This window comes from Bubalus kerabau, chromosome 16 (assembly GCF_029407905.1).
Source record: "Bubalus kerabau isolate K-KA32 ecotype Philippines breed swamp buffalo chromosome 16, PCC_UOA_SB_1v2, whole genome shotgun sequence".
NCBI classification, from domain to species: domain Eukaryota; kingdom Metazoa; phylum Chordata; class Mammalia; order Artiodactyla; family Bovidae; genus Bubalus; species Bubalus kerabau.
In genome coordinates this window covers 9,019,916-9,042,451 of record NC_073639.1, presented here as the reverse complement: position 1 = coordinate 9,042,451, position 22,536 = coordinate 9,019,916, and the positions used below count along the sequence as shown (strand labels likewise).

The 22,536-nt window shown below is 45.0% G+C and overlaps 1 long non-coding RNA gene across 2 annotated transcripts; it reads left to right on the top strand.

The window, feature by feature from the left end:
* The first annotated feature begins 652 nt into the window (after nt 1–652).
* LOC129629575 (uncharacterized) lies at nt 653–21,588 on the top strand. 2 transcript variants are annotated; one of them, XR_008703280.1, is made up of 3 exons: nt 653–1,981; nt 14,511–14,698; nt 20,475–21,588. It is a non-coding gene; the product is annotated as an uncharacterized LOC129629575 (long non-coding RNA). The 2 variants fall into 2 exon arrangements; XR_008703281.1 differs by lacking the exon at nt 653–1,981 and adding an exon at nt 2,269–2,353.
* The last annotated feature ends 948 nt before the right edge of the window (nt 21,589–22,536 follow it).

The window sequence follows — 22,536 nt, the reverse complement described above, 5'->3', positions numbered from 1 at the left end:
CCATCTCAAGGAATGTATGGGATATACACACAAATATCTGCAGACAAATAAAAATACAGTAATTTTAAGATGGCTAAAATAAAATGTATCATTTAGGACACTTTTGACTTCAACAAGCAGAAGACCTAGCTCAAACGGCTTCAACAAAGAGAATCTCACATCTCACACTTAGAATCTGGAGATAAGGCAGGTCCAGGGCTGGTTGGTTCAGTCAGTCTCAACAAGTCTCGGGACCGAGTTCCTCCCATCTCTGGGCTCTGCCACCTTCAAGGTGTTGATGTTGGTCCTGAGACTTGTTCCATCATAGATCTCCTCCCAGGATCAAACCTCACACGACGGTCTGAAGACTGGTACAGAGAATGTTCTGAGTTCTGGGAAACTTTCCCAGAGACCACCCAGCTGACTTCCTTTCACAGGTATTGCCATTTTTATATCAGTCGCTTGCAAGGGAAATGCAATTACCTTTATTGGTTTAGCCTAATCAGGAGTCACACCTGATTACGCTCTATTATATAATTGAAATTTGCCAAATGAAATGTTCCCTGTCTCTCTCTCACACACACACAAGATAAATATAGAAGATGACAGATGGTTAATTAACTAGATGAGAACCTTTTCACAGTGTATACGTATATCAAATCATCACTATGTATGCTTTAAGTGTCTTACAATTTTACTTGTCAGTTATACCTCAATAAAGCTGAAGAGAGACTTCAGAGGAGCTCATGAAGCCCTATTGCTGTTTAGTCACTAAGTTGTCCTAAGTCACTAAGTCCAACTCTTTTGTGACCCCCCGGCCAGGCTCCTCCCTCCATGGGATTCTCCAGGCAAGAATACTGGAGTGGGTTGCCATTTCCTTCTGCAGGGGACCTTCCCAAACCAGGGATCAACCCCGTGTCTCTTGCATTGGCAGGCAGATTCTTTACCACTGAGCCACCAGGGAAGCAAGATGCCATGCAGCTAAGCCTGAGCACCATAACTGGAGAAAGCGCACATGCCACACAACAAAGACCCAACACAGCCAAAAAAATTATAAAACTGAAAAGATCAACAGGCAAAAAGAGCAAAATAAAAACCAGCACCGGGACCAGTCCCGGGGTAACGGCCCTCTGAGCCTCTTTAGAAACCCCCCCACCCTTTACATCCCTTCCTGATTGATCACCTATTTAGTTGCCCAGCCAAAGCTAAAATCAGTGGCTTTCACCCTGACTATGCTTTAGGATCACCTGGAGAATATTTAAATAAAGTTTATAGTTTGGATCCCACCTCAAACCAACTAAGTCAGGATCCCTAGAGGTGGGGCCCTGGCATCTATATTTTTAAAAAATCCTTAGGTGATGCTCTTGATGCCATTGCTTTGACCCACTGGCTTAGAGCCTCTGAGCTGACAGCTGAGGGTCAGAGAGGCATCCTTCTCTCCATGGCGCCCATGGCCTCACCTTTGCAGCTCGTATCCCAACAGCCTGGCTAAGAATGTTTAGGAAAAGAGAAAAGCAGCATGTGTGCAGCTCATTTCTTTAGCAGGTCTACACGTCCTGCCCTACTAACACTCATCTGACCCTCAGATAACTCCATCTGAATCCCAGGTTGCCCAGTGCGGAAAGCACAGGCCAAAGCTGAAGTCCTCGCTGCCCTCTGTGTTTTCTAAACACCTGCGGGGAACACAGTGCCCTCCAGCAAGGCAGCATCAGATCAGGGCAGCTGCTTTGGACGGAGGCTGGGCGTGGCAAATAAAAGCAAACCACAGTGGTCAGCAATTCATCCATGCGCTCCCCGGAAGAGTGCCCTGAGCAGGCTGAGCTGGAGCTTCACTCTTCCTCCAAGAGCGCAGTGCCCTTTTATCTCAGTCCTGGGCAGGTGTGGTAGCCAGTTATCCTTCCCCTTCATTTTCATCCCCTCACCTGATCCTTTAGCCTAAGCTCTGACTCCAGGGTCCACGGCCCACACCACTGACCTCTCATTGATAAGCAGTGCCTACAAGGTAAGACACTTCCTGTTCACCTGGAGAAAGATTTCTGGAGTCCTGAACATTAGACCAGAATCTCAGGTCCTTTCCTGAGTCATTTCCCTGAATTTCAAGACAGATTTCTTCTCCCTGCACCCCTTCCTGCCTGTCTGCCTTCTCCACTCTGCCCTGGGATCTGCTGACTCATTTCCCCTGCGTGTCCTTCAGTCATCGAACTTGACCTGCAGGATCCCCTTATCACACATCCTAGATGTCTCAATCAGTGACTCTTGCTCACGGCTGCACTCCCCTTGAGAAGATTACGTGTGTACGTACGTACTGATAGTGCTTTGTGGTAGTGATGGTGAGTGCAGAGGGGAAACCAAGAAGGGAGGAGCCTCAGGAAAAGTAAGGAATTTATTACATACATAGTAAAACTATATATACTATATAATATGTATATAATGCATGTACAAAGGAATTTATGTATAATGTCACGACATGTAATAGGTAAGTTTATGTTAAAGAATTCATATATATAATATAATTAAATATTATCTATCATATATAATTTAGTATTATATTGTTTATAATGTTACATAAATTTCATTTATATGTTATATAATCATACATATACATGAGTTTCTAAGAAATTATATATAATGCTTTTTATAAGGTTCTATTATAATTAATATAATATGATATATTAATTATATATAATTACATAGTATATGTAATTATATATAAATTCCTTTGATATTATGTCACTATAATATTATGATGACATGATTTCATAATATTATAATGACACAATATATGTATTATAATGATATATAATATCTAAAGGAATTTTATATAGTATTATAATATAATAATGAGATATTAATTACATATGATTATATATTATTGTGTATATAAAGTCTATGTAAATTCACTTATACTCAAGGTAATATAGAAAAATTCCTTTAGATATTATGCTTGTTATTTTATATAGCATATATAAATTATTTATATATTTATATTATACATATATGTATAAATTCCCTAAGTTCTCTTTTTAGAGATTCTTTTTTTTTTTTTATGAAAGGATTTTATTATTTTTTTTTAATTTTATTTTATTTTTAAACTTTACATAATTGTATTAGTTTTGCCAAATATCAAAATGAATCCGCCACAGGTATACATGTGTTCCCCATCCTGAACCCTCCTCCCTCCTCCCTCCCCATTCCATCCCTCTGGGTCGTCCCAGTGCACCAGCCCCAAGCATCCAGTATCATGCATCGAACCTGGACTGGCAACTCGTTTCATACATGATATTTTACATGTTTCAATGCCATTCTCCCAAATCTTCCCACCCTCTCCCTCTCTCACAGAGTCCATAAGACTGTTCTATACATCAGTGTCTCTTTTGCTGTCTCGTACACAGGGTTATTGTTACCATTTTTCTAAATTCCATATATATGCGTTAGTATACTGTATTGGTGTTTTTCTTTCTGGCTTACTTCACTCTGTATAATAGGCTCCAGTTTCATCCATCTCATTAGAACTGATTCAAATGTATTCTTTTTAATGGCTGAGTAATACTCCATTGTGTATATGTACCACAGCTTTCTTATCCATTCATCTGCTGATGGACATCTAGGTTGCTTCCATGTCCTGGCTATTATAAACAGTGCTGCAATGAACATTGGGGTACACGTGTCTCTTTCCCTTCTGGTTTCCTCAGTGTGTATGCCCAGCAGTGGGATTGCTCCTTTTTAGAGATTCTGATTTAACCAGTCTAGGGTGAGATCTGAGCATTCTAGAAGTTTCTCAGGTGATCTTCCTATGCAGCCAGGATTGAGAACCATTGATTAAGAATGAAACCTTTGTAAACTCAGATTTTTAGGTAAGATAAATATAACATCTTTAAAGCAAAGGGAGGAACACAGCTAACAGAAGTCCCCGCATGATTCATGTCCAGGGGAAGAAGTTGCGGCCAGTGGCCTGCTCTGCCCTCACCCTCTGCCCTCACCCTCACAGAAACACTGTCAGCAGCCTCCACAGCCACGCGGATGCCCCCACTGAACCTTCATCTTCCATCAGGGCCCGAAGGTTTTGCTCACACTCCCCAGCCTCAGTAGGGAACCCTTTACAACTACCCCTACTGCTAAGTCTCCGTGGAACCAAACACACGGCTGATGATCCTGAGGCTTGTTGTCTCTGAGGCCAGCTTTGCAGAACCTCGCGGTGCTGGCAAAGTGAGACATGTAAGAGAAATGCCTCGTGGGCACCGGCAAGCAGCCACAGTGGTTCAGCAGAGAAGAGGGCTGGAGGTAGGTGACCAGCTGTCCCGGCTTGCTTGTCTCAGTGTGAAAATTGGGACAGTCTAGACAAGCCAGGTCCATAGGCCATGCTATGGCTTTGTACCCTTCTGGAATGGAAACTCCTGTGGGGCAGTGAGCCTTCCTTAACACAAGCATATTCTGTCTTCTTTTTGCTCTGTACCCATGCAGGAGTTAATTTTCCAATTTTGTCTTTTTGTTTTTCAAAATATTAAGCAATTAATGTGTCAATCATAGAAAAATTTAAATATCCAGAGAAGCAAAAGAAAGCAAATGAAATCATGTGTAATCTCATTCCCTAGAGTTAACTACTTATTAAGATTCTAGCATTTCTCCTCCCCTTCTTTTTGTGCATATATATTCTAAATTTCTATGCATATATAAATATTAAATTGATTTTTCTATTAGAGAAATTAAAGATACTGGGAGAATAGAAAAGACCATCGGGTGCAAATAAAAGGTGGTACACCAAGGAAATATAAAAATGAAAACATGAACGACTAGGTAAGTTAGAGTGGAGCACATCTGAGCCTTGCCGGAGCTGCAGCCTGCCTCGGAGGCACTGGGGTGGTGCTTTGTCCATGGAGGGAGGTGACTAGAGGCATGAGGCCATGCTCCCCGCATCCCCTCCCATGGGGACCAGGGTTCTGTGTACGTCCCAGGCTCCAGAACTCAGGGGACTGGACCGCACTTTCCTGAGAGGCTGTTGCTATATACAGCAGAGGGCAAAGGCTTAGAGAAGAGAAGCAGAGATGACCCAAGGGAGCACAATGAAGCCTTTGAACACAGGCTAAAAAGCAGACCTCTTCAGCCTGGAAAGAGGGGAAGCGAGGAGCAACTTAATAGCAGCCTTCATGGAGATGAAGGGTTTGCCCCAAGGGGTGACCTGCCGTTCTCCAGCTTCACTAAGGACCAAGAGACGAAAACAAATAAGGGTACCTCTTCTGTGTAGGGGCTTTTTACTTTGCTCGATGACTTTTCTTTTTTGATAACGTCCTCAGCACGTCTCTGAGACGCGGAAGGAGCTCACTCATGGGATTTAGGTTACACAGGAGAAAATGCTGGGAGGGTTGTAAAAGCATCCAGTGAGATTTCCCGTGGAGGTCACAGACTCTTCTTTGAAAGGTCAATAAAAATAAGACCATGTTTCATCAAATAGGGGTGCTTTATACATCACCCTGCCTAATCAGAATACCTTCCATTTATACTGGGTTGGCCAAAAAATTTGTTTGGGGTTTTCTGGCAAAACCTGAATGAATTTTTTGGCCAACCCAGTATATGATACATTTTTGTATATCTTTCACCTGCCTAAGTTCATTCAGTCTATGAAAGAATCATTTGAGGTCACAAAGAGATGTTATTGTCCCAATTTCCAGATGAGGAAAATGAAGGTTTAAGGAAAGGAAGCGACTTGCCCCAGGTCCCAGAGTGAATTGGGAGGTAGAGTATATTCTAGACCTAGTGGTTCTTGGTTTCTGGGTCTCCTGCCTCACTAGTGGTTCTCAGCTTTGAGCGCACATCAGAATCCCCAGGAGGGCTTGTTAAAACACAGGTCACTGGGCCCACCGTCACAGTTTCTGATTCAGTGAGTCAGAATTTGCATTTCTAACAAGTTCCCAGGCACAGCTGATGCCACTGTCTGGGAACCACACTCACGCCGTCCAGCCAACTAGACTAGCTGTAGAAAAAATTGCATAAAGGCCTTAGATCCATAGAAGTGGTATTTAACTTGAAACATCTCCATGGAAATCATCCTTTACGACAGGCCCCTGGATGATCGGAGCACAGCAGCACAGACGTCTGCTCACAGCGCAGGGGGCCACCCTCCTGCCCGAACAGTGCCACAGAGCAGCACAGCCCAAAGGCCGGAAGTGATGTAGGAAACAGATATTTCCAGCATCTATTCTATTCTTCTCTAAAAATTATTTTAAATTTATTTTTTAATTTTTAAAATTATTTTTATTTATACCTATTCTATGACAGGCACTCTTCAAGTCTTTTATAATCATTTTGCATTTGCAGTTACTCTTTGATATAGACACAATTATTCCCATTGTACAGATTTAAGAAACTGAGGTTCAAAAAAAGCTATGCAACTTGCCTAAGAAAAGAATTAGAACTTCCAGTTTCAAAATTACTTTTCTTTGGCATCATAGATTTATTTTAGACCCATTACCTGATTTCTATTATTCTCAGCCTAATTTTTGTTAGGTCCTCAGCATATTACACAATGATTCTTTCCCCTATTCCACATGGTTAGTTATTTTCCCCATCCTATGGCATTGTACTTAACTTCATTCTAGTTCATTAAGTTCTTTCCTGGCCTTTGTAGCCAGAATCATTTAGAACTTGTTAGCTGGCTGATTGCCGCTGCTGCTGCTAAGTCGCTTCAGTCGTGTCTGACTGTGCGACCCCATAGACGGCAGCCCACCAGGCTCCTCCGTCCCTGAGATTCTCCAGGCAAGAACACCGGAGTGGGTTGCCATTTTCTTCTCCAATGCAGGAAAGTAAAAAGGGAAAGTGAAGTCGCTCAGTTGTGTCCGACTCCTAGCGACCCCATGGACTGCAGCCTACCAGGCCCCTCCGTCCATGGGATTTTCCAGGCAAGAGTACTGGAGTGGGGTGCCATTGCCTTCTCCGAGTTGGCTGATTAGTTTGATGCAAAAGATATGCCTAGGAGGAAATTAATTAGGAAATTGTGGTACGGCCATACCGTGAAGTCTTATTTAGTACATACTGACAGGACAAGACTGTCATGATATATTTGATTTTTTAAAAGCAAGTTATGAAACATGCACAGAATGCTGTTTTGTAAAAGAAAAATTGTATGTAAACACACAAATGGCTATGCAAGGGCAAATACTCACATTCCAATATATGCACTTAGAGCAAACATTAATTAACTCAGAATCAGGGGATAATGGGTGACTTTTTAACTTTATCCACTTAGCTTCTCTGAATTTTATAATTTCTCTTCCATGGGTGTGTATTATTTTTTGTAGGAAGGTCCTCCTTGCCAATCCTTAAAATTTCCCTATTCTCTCTCCACGCTAAGTTCTTTATGTGTTCCTGGTGTTTGTTCTCCTAATGAAATATTTAGCTCTATGTTATTCTCTACACCAGAAAATGAGTTGTTTTGGGAGCAGAAAGAAAAAAAAAACCACCACCCATCCTCTCACCTGTGTCTAGTTAGTATAGACAATCTTATTTACAAAGCAGAAACGGAGACATAGATGTAGAGAACAAACACATGGATCGCAAGGGGAAAGGGGGGTGGGGTGGATTGGGAGACAGGGATTAATATATGCATATGCTATTGATACTCTGTGTATGGTAGACACCTAATGAGAACCTACATGGCACAGGGAACTCTACTCAGTGCTCTGTGGTGAGCTGAATGGGAAGGAGATCCAAAAAAGAAGGGATATATGCACACACACAGCTGATTCACTTTGCTGTACAGTAGAAACTAACACAACATTGTAAAGCAACTGTACTCCAATAAAAACTAATTTAAAAAAAGAGAGAGAAAGCAAAGCAGCCGCCCTTGGATTCCCATTTTGTATGTGCAGTGAGAGCGCTGCTCAAGGGCATCTAAGGGGAGAACATGTGTAATAATGATTTCTCCAGGTTCCAGGGCTGGGCAAGCTATGCGTAAGAATTTATTAATCATTTAGACTTACTTGTAAATCTAAATGATTAATGACAACAGCAAATACACTGTAATAAATAGTTACAGGAATCAATGAACTAAACTTACATGTGGCAGCAATGCCTGAACAATTAAGAGCTGGTATTTGAAGCCTCTATAGAATAAATTCTCTAGCAACTCTCCGCCCAAGTGACTCTGCTGGAGACTCCAGTACAGTAGGGGCCAAAGCTGTGTAGGTTTGAAGAAGGAAGATTTTTCAGTGTGAAGCCAGGGCCCCTTGAGGAATAAGCCCCAGGTCCAGGCCTCTTTTTTTCTTTCAGTATTAATTTATTATTTGGTTGCATTGGATCTTAGTTGTGGTAGGCGAGGTCTTCACTGCATCACGTGCATTTTTTGTTGTGGTTCACGGACTCTCTAGTTGCTGCATGTGGGTTAGTTGCTCCTCGCCATGTGGGATCTTAGTTCCATAATCAGGGTTCAAACCCACATCCCCTGCCTTGCAGGGTAGAGTCTTAACCACTGGACCACCAGGGAAGTCCCCAGGCCTTTTCTAAGAATGATCTTTCTCTGGTGAAATGGGAATGACCAGCTGATGCCCTGGGTCGGGGAACCCGGTTACACTTGATCCTCTGGGTCAATCCACCCATCCAGTTAAAGGGAGTAGATCATCAGGAACAGAATCACCTTTGATCTCTAAGGTGGTTAGAGCCAGAAAAGGGAAAGAATGTGCCTTCTTTCGTGTGAGTTAATAGGAAGGACAGCGTCAGGAAGTGGGGAGTAAGGGGCAGGGAATTATTCACTGTGCAAAGAGAAATGTTTGAGACTTGGTTGTCTCTAAGCCTGCAAATAAAAAATCTATAAACCTTCAGAATAGGATTATGAGAGTGAAAGTAATTTCTGGCCCAGGTCCCAACCCCTAAGTGCTTCATGGGGACAGCTTTCCTGAGCAAAACAAAGACAGTGACCCACTAGGCCTATGAGGCCTGGCCTGGGGCCTGGTTGCTTAACGCTGATTGTCTTCTAAAGAGCTCTGCAGAGAGCAAAAGTCATACAAGCTTCCCAAGTTTTCTTCCTGGGAGAGCCAGCCTCTGGGATTCCCGGCACTCCTCCTGCCTTATCTGTCCTGTTGCCATTAAACAGGTGCTGTAGGCACAGGGCATACGAAAAGGATGACCACAGGCCCTGCCCTGCAGGCTCGGGACAGCACAGCTATCTGCAGGAGGGTGTCTGGAGCCCAGAGCAAGGTGCCCCACTGCTGCACTTCCACGAGGCAGATCCCACTTGGACCGATTCCCTCTGCCTCCTCTCTTGGCCCTGTTGTGGATGAATGTACCCCAGACTCGCTTGCTCTCTGCTGTGATCTTTGGGGACAGATGTTCATGGAAGGCATCCGCTCCTGGCCCAGTCTACCTGCCTGCTGTGAATTAAATCCACATTTCCAGCCCCATCTTAGCAATGCCCCGGGCTGTCCATGGCTTGTTCCTTCTCCCCATCCCAGGACTTGGAGGTTCTGAGTCCTGGGATGGGCAGACTGAGGCCCCAGGAAGGGGGGCTGGGCAGAACAGCAGGGAAATAAGCCACCCGGCGGCCCCCTCACACCCTGGGTCCTCAACCGAAACGCACTGCAATGTTTCTTGAGCAATCTAAGCTAGGACGCAAATGCACAGCAATCATGGGAACGTCTCCGCTTCAGTAGAGAAGCAAACCATCACCTTGAATCCACCAAGGAGGAGAGAGCTATGTAGTTTTCTAGCCACATTTTTTGCAGTTCTGTATTTTGTGTTTGTAATTCCTAACCACTCACTTTATCACTCTGCCTCCCACTTCTCCAGAAAGATCCAAGGAAGTGGAGTCTCACTGAGCTGACTTCCAGAATAGCAGTGTTTCTTGCCGTCCATAGGCTAATTGTACATTTCCTCCTCTACAGAACCGGGACCCCTCTTCTCTACCTGACCTCCTCCATGCAGGAGAGCCACTGAGAACACATTCCCTCTACAGTTTATCTAAACACCATGACACTGATCCTTCTGATCCACTCTCCCCCTCCCCACCTATTTCTCAGGGTGCACTGCTTTACTCCGTGCTTCTAAAACCGCTTGTATCGACAGCTACGAGAGCCCTGTTGTATAGAGCCTCAATCTCAACCACTGAGAATGAAGCTAGAGCAGACCATTTGAATGGGTCCCTTTAAAGCTAGATGGATGGCAAACAAGCACATGACAAGATGCTCAGTACCCCTTGTCCTTAGAGAAAAGCAAAGTAAAGCCACCCTGAGATACCACCACCTATTAGAATAGCCTGGAGAATCCCATGGACGGAGGAGCCTGGGGGGCTATAGTCCACGGGGTCGCAAAGAGTCGGACACGACTGAGCGACTTCACCCACTCACTCACTCAATCACTCAAACTACACCAACGATACCAACTGCTGGTGCGGAGCAGTTGGTTACGCAACTGAGGATGAAACCATCCTCCAACTGAGGATGTGAAACAATCAGAATGTTCACACACTGCTGGTGGGAATGTAAAATGGTACAACCATTTCAGAAATCAGCTGCCAGTCCCTTATAAGGTTAAACACATACCCAACGATGACCCAACATGACCCAACCATCCCACTCTTAACAGAAATAAAAACCTATGGACATACATCAAACTTGATGTGAATGTTTACGGTAGCCTTATTCAAAATTGCCCAAAGCTGGAAACAGAATTAAGGGTCCTTTCACTGGGAATGGATAAATGATGCTGCAGCCATACAATGAACTGTTACTCAGCAACGAAGAGTAAGGAATATTTTTAATAATACATTCCACAACAGGAAGGACCCTCAAAAACATTATACTGATATAGGTCACAGGGACTTAAGGTCCAGCGTTCATCTCTGGTTTCTCAAACTATGACTGTTGGTGGTCTCCAAAGGTCTGCCGTTAATGGAGGCTGAGGAGCAGACTTAGAGCAGAGACAGAGGCAGGTTTGGAAGAAGAGTGTTAGATTTAGAATATAAATTTAGGTTTTAACATTGTTAAAATAAGATGACTTTATGTACCAATTAAGTGGGGCTAAAATGACTATAAAAGGCAAAAGTATCTATAGACATTTGTCCACACTGAGACATATACCCACACAGAGATAGTGAATGAACCTTTGATTTACCACTCCTTTTGAAAGACTTAAAACCAAAACAACAGATTTTCAGATTGTTAAAGTATTATTCTGAGGAAACAAACAAAAAAAACCCATTACACTAAGTGAAAGAAGTCAGACTCAAAAGTCCACATGGTGTCTGCTTTTCCTCTATTATGATATTTTCATGAAAGTCTTGCAAAGGCAAAACGTTAGGGGCAGAAAACAGGCCAGTAGTTGCCAGGGACTGGGGGTGAGGAGAGGGGTTGACTACAAAGTGGTGTGGGGAGATTCTGGGAGTGGTGGAGTGTTCTAGACCCTGCTTAGATCCCGCTTAGGGTGGTGGTTACACGAATGTACACATTCCTCAAAATCCACCAGAACTCTACAGTGAGGATGAATTTTGCCCTATGTAAATTGTGCCTTAAATTTTAAAATACGAAGCCAGAGATGGACTCCATCTCTAAGCAGGCTGCATAAACACCCGCGATGTCACATTTCCAGTCAGCCTCTTCTGAAGGGCCACGCCACTGCTTCTCTCCCCCCATCCGGATGAGAAATGTCAGCTTGTTGTCGGCATCTTGAGTGTTAGTCGTGTCCTGCCCCAGTATTCTTGTCCGGGAAATTCCATGAACAGAGAGCCTGGTGGGCTACAGTCTATGGGGTCGCAAGAGTCAGACACGACCGAGCGACTGAACTACAAGCACATCAGGAAGCCCTCGCAGGAATCGAGACAGAGAAGCTGTCGCCCCCAAAGCTTTCCTGGTGCCGTCATAGCCCCTCCTCCTGCCCTTGCTGGCCCCTCAGTCTCAAGAACCACTAACCTGCTGTCACTAGAGGTTAGTTGCATTTTTTCAGTTTTACATAAATGCAGTCATACAAAATTGCTCTTTTGTGGGGGAGGGTCTTGCTACTCTCAGAAAAATTATTTTAAGATTTATTCATGTTCCCACATGCATCAAAAATACATTCTGTCTCAGCAATGAGATGGTTGGATGGCATCACTGACTCAATGGACATGAGTTTGAGCAAGTTCTGGGAGATGGTTAAAGACTGGGAAGCCTGGCGTGCTGCAAAGAATTGGACACGACTGAGCGACTAAACAGAGACAAAGGATTCCACCATATGGCTACACCACAATCTGTTCCTGCTGCTGAGTTGCTACAGTCATGTCCGACTCTGTGGGACCTCATGGATGGCAGCCCAACAGGCTCCTCTGTCCCTGGGATTCTGCAGGCAAGAATACTGGAGTGTGTTGCCATTTCCTTCTCCAACACCACAATCTAGTTATCCATTCATCTCTTGATCGACATTTCAATTGTTTCAAGGTTTGGAGCTGCCTTTCTCTTGCACCAGTCAGGCTGGCGGTCCTTTAGGAAACACCCAGAGCTCCTCACTCTGGCTTCTTGCCTCGATCCCCTCCTAACCTGCCCCACGGAAACGGCAGGAGTCATTCTGAAGTAGCAGATAAATAGGACTCAGGTTAATCTGCTGCAGCCAGTTTCACGCTGGCCCTTTAAGATAAAGGATGGGTGGGAATGACGCACCCTGATTGGGTGAAAGACAAAACAGCCCTCCATAGTGGCCTCAATTTTGTGGTTGAGAGGATTTCCCAGACTGACAGATGCACAGAAGGGGTCTTAAGACATCTTCTAGTAACCTTGGTTTCTTCGTAATATCATTACAACATCATTAGTATTGTGGTTTTGACACACACACCTTTGTGGGTTTTGTTTCTGGAAAGATTCAAGATGGCGCCTGGTGGAAGCCCAAATAAGAAATTATAGATAAGGCGATCATAGGGGAGGGAAAAAAGGAGTCAGTTCAGTTCAGTTCAGTCGCTCAGTCGTGTCCGACTCTTTGAGACCCCATGAATCACAGCACGCCAGGCCTCCCTGTCCATCACCATCTCCCAGAGTTCACTCAGACTCACGTGCATCGAGTCAGTGATGCCATCCAGCCATCTCATCCTCTGTCGTCCCCTTCTCCTCCTGCCCCCAATCCCTCCCAGCATCAGGGTCTTTTCCAATGAGTCAACTCTTCGCATGAGGTGGCCAAAGTACTAGAGTTTCAGCTTTAGCATCATTCCTCCCAAAGAACACCCAGGGCTGATCTCCTTTAGAATGGACTGGTTGGATCTTCTTGCAGTCCAAGGGACTCTCCTCATCTAAATCCTGGAAGACTAATCCGTATTAATAACCTAAGCTTCCCCTGCAGGGTGTGTCTCACTCGGCAAGTTTGCCAGGGCACTATCCCACACGTACTGTACTTCTCATAAACTCCTTGTCTGCTCTGCAATCTTGGTCACTGTAATGAATTCTTTCTTCAAAGCAGGTGAGGAAGGACCCTAACCTGCCGAAAACAATTCCACAGAACGTGAGAACAGCAGTGGGGAGCACGGGCATCTCTTTAGGGCCTCTCCGCTCCCTCCTCCTCCCCATTGCCCCCGTTCTAGTGGCCTCTCAAATCACAACTGCCCCTTGATTTGAGAAAGAGAGGCGACCCTGTGAGGACTGGGGGAAATGCGGCGGTTCAGTAGTGACACCTCCTTTCTGCCTCTGCAGTGTGACTGGTCGCTGCATTTCTATACTGGCTCTCGGAACACATTTTTAAGAACCCAGAATAGAATGTCCATGGAAGTGCTTCTTAAGCTTTGGAGTGAATGGAAATCATTATAGAATCGTGCTAAAATACAGATTCTGACTCAGGCCTGGGAAAGAGGGCTCAGATTCTAGATTTCTAGCAAGATCCTAGATGACTTGATGAGGTGGGCTTCACACCACACTCTTGGGAAGGGGTCAGCCACAGGTGTGTAATCACTTAGTAATTGCTTTTTAACAATAGTTTAATCAGTGCCTATAAAACTCCACTAAATGCAGGCTGGTTGCAGTCTTCCTCTCTCCTGCCCCACGGCTCTTCTGATCTGGCCAGGGCTTCCCACTGAACACCTCCTGCGCTCCCTCGAAGCCAGGAGGCAGAAGGACTGGATGATGTCAGATTGTAGAGGGTTAAGGACAGCATCTCTTGTTGGCAAAAGATCTGCTGCTTCTCTTATCCTCTGCCTTGTACAATAGTTCCTGGGAAATATCGAGTTCAGGAACTAAGATTCTGTAGAAATGGGTTATAGGATGGGCTGAGGGACAGAAAAAAGGGGAAAGGAAACAAGGATACTCAGAAGAAAGGCAGGAGGAACTCCTAAGTACGTTCCCAGGCTGATCCAGCGTCAGACCGAGGACCCAACAGGGAATCAGGTGTGCTGTGAGTTTAAAACCTCAGTCTGCAAGAAAACTTTTCAAAGAGGTCTTAACTGCTCCACTGTCCCCATAAAATTCCCCTCCCCTTCCTCTCACTGGCCCTCAATAACCCCCATGTCTGAGAAACATTTGCATCCCTTTGGTTCATTCTTTAGATTGTATATACTTGGCACACAGAGCCTAATCCTAATGGAATCTTTTTTTCCATAGGGACCAACCATCACAGACCTATCTCGGGTGGAAAGAGCTGGTAACGGTAACTGTGGAAAAATCTCAGATCTCCGGGAGAAAAGTTTCCATAAAGTGATTCACTCAATCAGGCAAATGAACTTCCATCTCCTCTAATGTGCCGGGCACTGTGGACACAGCGCTTCCCTCAAGACATGACATAGACTGAGGTATCTCCACTCCTTCGTATGGGGAGGCACAAACAAAGCTTCTTCTTAGGAGACCAGAGAAGGGAAGACCACTTTGAACCATGGTTACAGGGAAGGCAGCCTCGGGCAGATGGCACTTAGCTGGTGAAAGCTAGGGAGAGGGTTTTCCAAGACTAAGTTACCCAGGTGAGAGGCCTGCCATCTGTGGAGAAAGGAGAGGAACGGGAGAGGGAGATGGGACATGAGGCCTGAGGCCTACCTGCGAGCTCAGTCACTTCAGTCATGTCCGGCTGCTTGGGACCCTATGCGCTGAATCCCGCCAGGCTCCTCAGTCCATGGGATTCTCCATGCAGGGATACTGGAGTGGGTTGTCATTTCCTCCTTCAGAGGATCTTCCCGACCCCGGGATCAAACCCTGCATCTCCTGCTTTGTAGGCAGATTTTCTGACTACCTAGACTATATTTGATGACTAACTGAGGATACAGAAGTGACAGAACCAAAACGGTTCAAGGTTGATTGGCCCCAACGTGCTTGGATCAGAGAATGGAGAGTCGGGAGGTGAGGAGAGCAGTCAGGAGGCCTGCATGTCAGTCCAGGTGGAAGGGCCTCAGCCGGGAAGAGGTTCTGAGAAAAGTGGTTCGGATGAGCGGTAGGGAAGCAAGACACCCCTGGATCCGGCAGCTGCATGTCAGATGTAATGGAGAGCAGCTGCGAACTTGAGTCTTTCTGGGAGAATGACCGTTCTGAACCATGAGTTTGGTCTTAGGACATTGAGACATTTATGTGACTGTGCCCAGTAGGCAGTTAGAAACACAAACCTGCATCTTGGAGAGCCACGGCCTCCTATAAACACATACTTGGGTTGCTCAGGCTGAGGTCCTTCTATAAGCAAGCAAACAACAGGAGAACCTCCAGTACCCAACCAGTGCCGCTCACTGGGGCTCAGAGTGAGTCAGAAAGCTCGTGCAATGCTCGTGTCTGTAGAGGGAACAGGCCACTCTGCAGTAACAGATCCAGGGCCGAGCACTGCCCACAGTGGAGGTGCATGAGGAGCTGTGGGAACACAGCTCGCGGCGGGGAGGGCAGGCTTTTTTCTCTCAGGCCAACATTTTCCTGGTGCTTCCAATGCCAGGCACCGGATGAAGCTCAGCTAAGTGCAGACTCACCCCAGCAGGTTCTGGCTGCCTTCTGTATGCAGAGCAGAGAAACTAGTCCAAGAAAGAAACAGAAGGAAACAGTCCCAGGGGCAGGAATTCAAGATGCTGAGATGCCCCTGCGGTCAAAAACAAAACAATTTCAAGTGACAGCCATGCTTATCATTGTCAAATGCTACCAAAAAGTCAGAAAGGAGAACTGAGCAAAGGTGACCAAATTGGGGACTTAAAGGTCACTGTGACCTTTGGTAGCAATTTCAGAAAGACAAAAACAAATACTGTATATTAACACATATCTGGAGGAGAAAATGGCAACCCCCTCCAGTATTCTTGCCTGGAAAACCCATGGACAAAGGAGCCTGGTGGGCTACGGTTCATGGGGTTGCAAAGAGTTGGACATGGCTGTGCAACAACCTACATATTAATGCATATATGTGGAATCTTGGAGAAGGGAATGGCAACCCACTCCAGTATTCTTGCCTAGAAAATTCCATGGACAGAGCAGCCTGGAGGGCTACAGTCTATGGGGTCCTAAAGAGTTGGACTGGAGGAGGAAATGACAACCCACTGCAGTATTCTTGCCCAGAGGATCCCATGGGCCGAGGAGCCTGGCGGGCTACAGTCTATGGGGTTGCAAGAGTCGGACACGACTGAGTGACGAAGCACCGCACACATGGAATCTAGAAAAGTGGTACAGATGAACCTATTTGCAGGGCAGGAATAGGGACACAGACATAGAAAAAGGAGTTGTGGACACAGTAGAGAAAGGATAGGGCAAAATAGATAGCTGCTAGGAAACAGCTGTGTAGCTCAGGGAGCAGCTCAGAGTCCGTGACAACCTAGAGGGCGGCCGCGGGATGGGACGCTCAGGAGCGAGGGGATGTACGCACACATAAAGCTGGTTCAGTTTGTTGCACAGCAGAAACTAACACAACATTGTAAAGCAATTATACTCCAATAATAAAATTAAAGAACCAAAATGTCAGTGTTTTTTTAAAATTATATATATGTGTGTGTACATATGTATTTATATACATATATATGTATATATATATAGGAAAAGTCTTCTTTAAAAAGTCAATAAGGAGAGCTGAGCAGAGGCTAGTCCCAACTGGGGACTTAGAGGTCATAGTGACCTTTGGTAGCGATACCAGTTAAGAAGCCTCCAAGAAAGTCATATTCTAAGGAATTAAGGAAGGTGGAGGAGGGACATTGACTGTAGATGTCTTTTTGAAAAATTTTGGTAATAAAAGGGAACATGAGTGCTTGTAGTCAAGTGAGAGCAATGTAGGATTCCTCTTTCTTTTACAATAAGAGAGCCTGGGGCAGGTTGATATTCAGAGGAAGAAAGAACCAATGGGATGGGAATGTTCAAAGATGAAGGAGGTAATTAACATACTAGATTCAAGAATGGAAAACTCTCCTGGACTGCCCTTCTCTGGGGGCCCTGCCCTGCCCACACCCTTTAGTGGGGAAGTGGGGCCCCAGCCAGCATCCCTCTGGTTGGAACCCCGAGTCCTTCTGGAGCCACCCTGCAGGGATCTGTGGTTTCGCTCTTCTGCTCTATTTCCCTGGCAGTGAATCATTGGCCTGAAGCCGAGTTTCCTACTAGTATTAATTCTGCGTGTTCTCACCTGCAAATAAACTTCTGCCCAGACCCAAGATCTCAACAAACTGGTTTTTCTAGTCCTGGACACCAGAATCCCCTGATATCCAGTGACACCTCTTTAAGTGCTGACCACTTGTCCACCTTGATCTCTATGAGCTCCAGCTTTGTGAATGTGAACACCCAGGATTTGGGACTTGGTTTGGAAATTTTGCTTAGTTGTCCTTCTCTCAAGAGACCTCACCTGGAAAAACACCCTTTTAACCCATAACTATCGAATAGCTTGCTTTATTTGCCCCGAATAGCCAGTGTTTGGCTTTCTCCAGTTTGGGCAGCCTGCTGTTGCTTGCTCTTCGGGGTTGAGACCAGGAAAAACTGCGCCGGGGCGTGGGTGGGGGTGGGGTGAGGGCTGGCACACCCCTCCCTCCAGGAAGTTTAAAGGAGGGGAAAGTTCAAGGAATTCCAGCGGGCCAGCCTGAGCTCCCCAGGCTCCCCAGTCAGCCTGTCTGTCCTCCCATTCAGCCTCTATAGCATCCACTTCCCTGTTTGCCAGAAATTGTTAGGGAAATACCCGCAACATGCCAGGCTCCAGAAACAAGAGAAAAAAACACTGAGAAAGCCTCAGGAAAGACTGAAACTGGCCCACGTGTGACTCAGAGACTTAGACACGCCTGAATCTCTCTGCTTTTGCCAAAGAGAAAGGGGAAAACCTGTTTTATTTGCAAACTCAGCACTGGGGTTCCCTTAACCACTAAGACCTCAGGCCTCTCTCACCCCGCAACCCTAGTCCTCCCATAGGAGGTGGAGGAAGCAAAGCCACCCCTGGGCATTGCTGGGCACAATGGCCAGCACAGGATGCCAGGCACTTAAACACTGCAAGCCTGGAGGTGAGGGTGAATGAATGCAGCTGCCTGATCATTCTTGCTGTTCATCAGCAACAGGAACATAAGCATTTAAAAAATTTTTTATTTTGTATTGGAGTATAGCCAATAACAATATTGTGAAAGTTTCAGGTGAATAGCGCAGTCATCCAGGCATGACATGACATGACATCCATGACATGACAATGAGCAGATTTCCCTGTGCTATATATACATAGGTCCTCGTTGGGTATCCATTTTAAATATACCAGTGGTACACGTTCATCCCAAACTCCTTAACTGTTCCTTCCCCCTATCCTATACCCCTGGTAACCAGGTTTGTTCTCTAAGTCCATGAGTCTGTTTCTGTTTTGTAAATAAGGAGCATAATGAGTATTTGAATGTTTGAAACTCAACTCAAACACCTGGCCCTGCTCCAGTAGAAGCCCCATCCCCAGCGGTGTCTCAACCGTCTACTGTTTAGCAGTTAGAGAGTTAGAGACCCACATCGGGGTCCCAATAAAACAACCCTGAAGAACCATTTCCTTCGTAAACTGCTAAGAAAAAATGAATTGAACATCCTTGAATACACAGTTTTGTACACATGCTTAATTATTTCTTCTCAACAATTCCTGCTGCTGCTGCTGCTGCTGCTGCTGCTGCTGCTAAGTCACTTCAGTCGTGTCCGACTCTGTGCGACCCCAGAGACGGCAGCCCACCAGGCTCCCCGTCCTTGGGATTCTCCAGGCAAGAACACTGGAGTGGGTCGCCATTTCCTTCTCCAATGCATGAAAGTGAAAAGGGAAAGTGAAGTCTCTCAGTTGTGTCCGACTCCTTGTGACCCCATGGACTGCAGCCCACCAGGCTCCCCTGCCCATGGGATTTTCCAGGCAAGAGGTCAAAGGAAAAACTTACTTTTAAGACTTTTGATAACAACTTATATTCTACATATATGAAGGTATGACTTTTTAAAGGATGCTTACCAATGCCGGGTATTTTTTCTTAGCAATTTACTAAGGAAATGGTTCTTCATGATTGTTTTAATGTGCATTTCCTGGTGGCTCAGATGGTAAAGAATCCGTCTGCAGTGCAGAAGACCAGCATTCGACCCCTGTGTCGGGAAGATCCCTTGGAGAAGGAAATGGCAACCCACTCCAGTATTCTTGCCTGGAGAATCCCATGGACAGAGGAGCCTGGTGAGCTACAGTCCATGGGGTCACAAAGAGTTGGACAAGACTCAGTGACTAACACTCAATTTCCTTGTTTACAAGTTTTATAGAATTTTTTTTCACAAAAGTTTTAGCTAGTTGATTTTTTCTTATAAATACCCATTTTTATTGTTAACAGATTTTTTTCTGTTAAAGTATTCTCTTTTATTTCAATTGGAAGAGTTTCTTGTATATTAAGATTTTAAACCTTAGATCAGCTAAGTGTGGTGGAAATATCATTCAGGGTTGTCATTTGACTTTTAATGTCATTTCAGTGGTTTTAAAAATATATAGACATGTTTAGTTTTTACTGTGTCCAATTCACTGATTTTTCCCCTTATGTTCTGTCTTTAACATCATGTTTAGAAACCATTTCTCTACCTCAAGAGATGAATGTTCACTTATATTTTCTTGCAGTTCTTTCTGAACAATAACATTTAATGGCTTTATTATCCAGTGAGGAAAACTGAAGAGAATCAGAACAACTCTCCAATGACTTGATTGAGTACCCAGCTCAATATCTACTTTGCTGTCATTTAAAAGATGTCCCTCTTGGGAAAGGACAGGATTCTGTGGCATTTTGTGAGCCTCCTGGGAGCTGCCTTGCACTCTGACTCCAGAAATTTTCCCACATCCCCTGAGTCTTCATTTCCCGTCTCAGAGGTTACCCCCTTGCGTCAAGCTGATTTCTTTGCTGCTGTTGATGGAAGCCATGGGTTTACCATCTGTGTGCGCTTGGACCACTCATCTTCCTCTCCAGTCTCCTCCAAAGAATATGTTTAGGAAAAATAAACACCTACGGCTTCCAAAGACACTGAAAATTGGTCCAAGGACTCCAACATTTCCTTTCTTAAAAAAGAAGAAGATCATCGCCTTTGTAGACCCTCACTAAATCTTCTTCCTGCAGAACAGCCCACCCAGGGGACCGCCTCTATCTGGCTCTGATCCTCAGTAAACTTGTTTTCCAGGCTGTCGTGGGTGTTCTTGTGGAGTGACAGAAGACTCGGGTATTCAGCAGCACCATCTCAGCAGCCACCGGAAGTGGGAAAAGATCATCCAAGTACACGATCATCACACACTGAGGCACAGAGTGTCCGTCGAGACGAACTTTACCAGGTGGGGAAATGCATAAGCAAGAAGCTGACAGACAACGAGACAGTCAAGCGAATGGACCACTTGTGAGTGAAGAGCCAGTGAATTCCCAAACCTTGTAATATTTCTCCCTCCTTATTGTGAACAAAAATGAAGAAAAATATTTTCTCTGCATAATTTAAGTTCATCCCCTCATTTCACCATCTCTTCCCGCTTGTATTACAATTATTACAGTTACTGCCACTGTATTTTTCCTCTTGTATTACAATGACTAAAGAAAAGTATTTTCCCTGCATAATTTATCTCCATCCCCTGGCTTCGCCATCTTTTCTCCCTCTGTTACAATTACTGCCAGGGTCTCTCAAGAGTCATCCCAGAGAACTACAAGGACAAAGGTAGAAAGGAGAAGCACCTTGGCTGAGACAGGGATGGAGGGACTCTGTTCAACCCAACCAGATTGTTAGGAAACAGCCTCATTGAGCTAATCCAGGTTTTCTCCCTGCCCTCCTGCACCTACCCCAGGGAGGTGCAGGAGGATAGGGTGTCTGCAGTCCCTGCCGTGGGAACTAGCAATGGGTCTGAAGCTGGCAGCAGCCTGCTCCTTCTTCTGAAACAGAAGAGCTTCAAAGTTAGGAGAGAAATAAATGCCTGTGAAATACCAGCTTTCAGTCATGTTCCCTTTCTTCTCTCAGAAACAGACTTAAGCAGTCTTTACCAAGGAGTGCAGGACCGCTGGGGGCAAAAGCACGCTGCACAGAGATGAAAAATCCTAAGAATCTCAGCACAGCACACTACCACACTAAACCCAACCATCAACAGCTTGCTTTGTCTAAATACACTTTCCTTTTTAGAGTTTACTTCCAGATTTACAGAATTATTGTGAAGAGAGAGTTCCTGTATACCCAGTTTCTCCTATTATTAACATCTGATGTTCATATGGCACATTTCTTACAGTTAAAGAACCAAATATTGATACATTATTATTAAAGCCATACATTATTGAGGTTTCTTGGTTTTTATTTAATATCTTTTTTCTGTTCCAGGTTCCTATCCAGGACTTCTCCCCCGCATTGCATGTATTTGTCATGTCTCTTTGGGCTCCTCTTGGCTGTGGGTTTCTCAGACTTGACTAGTTTTGAGCGCCTTGACAATTATGAGAACTGGTCAGGTATTTTGTAAAATGGGCTTCAGTTTGGGTTTGCCTGATGCTACTCTCGAGATTAGACTGAGTTACTCCATTTTTAGGAGGAAGATGACGGAGGCAAGGGCTCGTGCTCGTCACACCCTGTCAGGAGCACACACCATCAGCAGCTCCCCCACTGTTGGCGTTACCCTTGATCATCTGGCTTGAGGTGGTACGGGGCAGGCTTCTCCACCGCACAGCTGCTCTTTTCTTGCCCTTTCCATCGACTTCCGTGGGGGTCCAATGGTAAAGACTCTGCGTTTCCAATGTAGGGGCATGTGTTCGATCCCTAGTCAGGGAACTAAAATTGTAGCGTGGCCAAAAAAAAAGGAAGAAAGCTATTATGCTGAGGCCACACTTAGGGAGTGGGGAGTTGTGCCCTGCCTTCTTGAGGACATGTTGTCCACATTAGTGATTTGGAGTTCTCCTCTTCTTCCACATTTATTTATTTTATTTATATCACTATTGATAATATTATCATATTATAATATATTTAAGTTCTAAGTTACATACGTCATAATTATAGTATGCTGCTGCTGCTGCTAAGTCATTTCAGTCATGTCCGACTCTGTGTGACCCCATAGACAGCAGCCCACCAGGCTCCCCCATCCCTGGAATTCTCCAGGCAAGAACACTGGAGTAGGTTGCCATTTCCTTCTCCAATGCAGGAAAGTGAAAAGTGAAAGTGAAGTCGCTCAGTCATGCCGACCCTATACTTCAATACGATTTTAACCAACAGGTTATTTTTTTTTTTT